Genomic DNA, 3,577 nt, shown 5'->3' on the forward strand with positions numbered 1-3,577 from the left:
CTTTTGCAGAAAACCTGCCCTGAAATTATATGTCTGTTTCTGTAAAAAGGAGAACGCAGTGCAAGTGCTCATGTTTGCAGCAGATTCCAGAAAATCCCTTTGTAGCAGTTTCCCCTATATATTTCCTGGAGTTTTTATTCTAAGCAAACATGCAAGCAAGGTTTTGCACCTTATTGAATAACTTCTTTGGTGGATGGTGGGAAGGAGGCTCCATTTCAATGGTGCAATGCTTTATTTGTTTGTTTAAAATTTAATATCCTGTTTAACTTGTCCTATTTGGCTCTCAAACTGACTCTGCTATCAGAAGCTAAAAAGAGAGAACAACTTTATAATAACAGAATCTGTAAGGAAAAAAACCATGAAAAAAAGAAGCCAAGAAGCTGGAGCGAAGCCCCACCCACCACGAAGAAAGGGAAAGGGCCACAGATTTCTGAAAAGCTGGGAGATAATCTGCCAAACAGGCCTCTCAATGGAGGAAGTTTCCCGGAGACGGGAAAAGCTCTAGATCTCCTTGCAACAGTCCACACCGTCAGCAGTGATGGCATGGATACAATCTTCAAAAGGAAAAGGAAACAAAAGGGGGGGGTTGGCTTAAAGATTGAACTGTTACGAAAACATTGAATGGGGCATTTGTGTGACAAGTAGAGGTGAGGGAGACATTTGATTCAGTCTATATTTAAAGGCAAACGAAACTAATTTGTGCTGTTTTAAAACCAGATGGTAACCGAAAGACAATCACCCTGTTTGTAATGTGTACACAAATGCAAACACCAGTGTAAAATGTGCAGATAAATGCATATATTAGTAGATAAACTCCAATGCAAATTGCACTGCGCTAATGAAGGGGATGTGGTAGCTTCTCATTTTTCTTGTTTATTATCTTAATTATTCATAGAAAATCTTTAATAAAAAGAGTTAAAATGTTGTTGCTGGCATCCATCTGTTTCGGAAGACAATGAAGGAGTGTGCCTTTGTGGGGTGAAGTCAAACTGTTGGAGAGTTACAGTGTCTGCTGTGGCTGTAGAGACCGATACGGGAGAGGCATGTTCTGTTGCAGCCAGGGCAGAGGAAGGCATCTGGTTGTGCTGCTGCAGATCAACCGTAGTGTTTCTTCTCTCTGCACAGAGAGAAAATTCATATATTGCGCAAAATTACATACAAAAATTGACATAAAGTAGGAGAAATTCACACTAAAATTCTGGGGAATTTTCATGAGGGCATTTAATAATAATAAAATAATTGCAAACTAATGTGGAAATGTGGTGAACAGATTGGAAAAATGAGAAACAGAGAAAGTGAAATTGACATATTAGCCCATCTTTAGTAAGAAGGTTGCAGCTTCAAAGTTGCCCCCTTTGGCTTCAGGTGGAAATTGAAACATGTAAACCCCACAGGTGCTGCAAGAGCCTCCCCTGCATCACTGCAAAGGCTAGTTTTGCAGTTTTCATTACAAGAGGCGAATGTGTGAGATGAACCATGGATCTGTGGCTGAGGTGCAGCAAGAAGCACAGACTTCCTGCCTTACGGCTCACGCAACGTGCGCTCCCAGGAGCAAGATGCTGAGAGTACTTGAGAACTTAGTCATCACCAGAGGTGAAATGTTATAGCTGATGGATTGGCAAAATGCCTTAAATATCATCCAATTTAATTGATAACAAATTCTCTCTCTCTCTCTCTCTCTCTCTCTTTCTCTGGGGTAAGGAAGGAAAATAATTAACTACGATGGGAAAAGAAGGAAACAAACTACCATAGCCAGACAGGCTGCAGAGGAAGATATAGAAATTTCAATCAATAGGAAACCTTTGATTTTGAGCTGAGTGACATACTTATGCTTAATACTTCACACACTCACTAATGACACGTTTCTGCCACACTTAGCACAATTTCAACATTCCTTTATAGCAGTCTTTCTCTAACTTGGGTTCCCAGATGTTCTTGAACTATAACTCCCACCATCCTTGACCACTGGCTATGCTGGCTATGCATGATGGGAGTTGTAGTCCAGCAACATCTAAGAATCAAATGGTGGGAAAAGCTGCTCTGTAGGGACATCATGGCCGGTGCGTCCCATGATGTGTTAAGTGGTCAACTTGCTTCTGAGCCAATATTTTGGTCTCATCTTATAACTTTCAAAACAGTGAAGTCAGAAATACATTTTGTTGCTTAACTACTACTGTGCCTGCCATTGCACATGCATCCTGCTTTTGGTTCAGATTGCTTAAGGATAACTCCTTTAGAGCTACCTTTTGTAGAACAACAAATGACCAGTTTAAGCAAATTTATGGACGTGGCTGTTGAATTAGGCGGCAGCCTTTTTGCATGCTCCTTGCACAGGCCACCACAACACACTGAAGCAGGTCCATGGGTCTCAAAAGCAGGTTTAAATCTGGCAAATCTTTGATGCTTTTTAACTTTTGTGCTGACTGCTGAGCCTGAAAACATTTCCTTCTGAAAGTGATGCTTTCTCTTGAATAATAGTCAGCTGGTTGCAGCAGGGAATTCCAGCTCTCCAATCAATCTAGCAGACAACAGGTTGTGGTTGCTTCTAGCTATGTTGCTGGTGATAATTCTCCATTGGAAAATGCCAGTTTTAGAGGCTGTAGCTAAGTTTCCTCCTTTCTCTTCTTTTATTTCAAAAAGTTGGCTTATTAAAAGTTGCTCTTAAATCCTGATCAAAACATTAGTAATTTGCCATTCATTAACTGTTCTCACCTGTAATGTGTGGAGCCAAAATAGATTGTATCAAATAAAGATTCGGGGTTCATTGTTGAATTACGAATTGCTTTAAAAAGAAAACATGAATAGTGGGCATTCCCTCTATGTATTAGGAATAAAATAGCTGGGAGGGGGCTGTGAAAGAGGAATCTGTAAAATAGTAATGAGGAAATGTGATGGTTGTTAATAACCTTCAAAATAATTGGGGTGTTGTTTTTTCCATGTCCCAATAAGCGAGGGCCCGTCTACACTTCCTATTGCCCTGTGCCTAGAAAGCAGGTCTCCTGGGCGTTTTCCACTTGCCCCGTGCTTTAGAGGTCCAGGTCCGGGTGGTTTCTTATTTGTCCCCCTGCTTTACCTGGGGAAACCCACTGCTTACCGCTGAATTAAAACAAACATCAATCCTCAGAAAAGCCGAATTACGTTTGTTCTGATTCAGTGGTAAACTGCAGGTTTTCCAGTGGGAAAACAGTGTGACAAGTGTGGATGAGCGGTAAACCTTCAACTTATATTTCACAGTTTGGAGCTTCAGTTGACATTCTTCTTTACAGGCTTGCAGACACATGTCAGCAAATAAACAAACAGTTCCTTTCTGATTAGCTTAATTCGGAGGGTTTGACATAGCCACAGATATATACATACAAAATTTGGGATGTGGGGAGAAGGTTGTAGTTGTATCTTACTGGAGGTGCACGTTCAGGATTTTGCTAAGTGTAACACAAAACTGTAAAAGTTTAGCTGAGGGAAATGCCTTCCTCCCACTGGCCTGCTTGTCCAATCAGGAACCAGCCCTGCATCTCCCTCATTTCTGACAACTATTTAGCAACTGAGCTCAGCTAAAGTTTCCAAAAAAGTTAGAATA

This window comes from Podarcis vaucheri, assembly GCF_965113315.1.
Source record: "Podarcis vaucheri genome assembly, chromosome: 1".
NCBI classification, from domain to species: Eukaryota; Metazoa; Chordata; class Lepidosauria; order Squamata; family Lacertidae; genus Podarcis; species Podarcis vaucheri.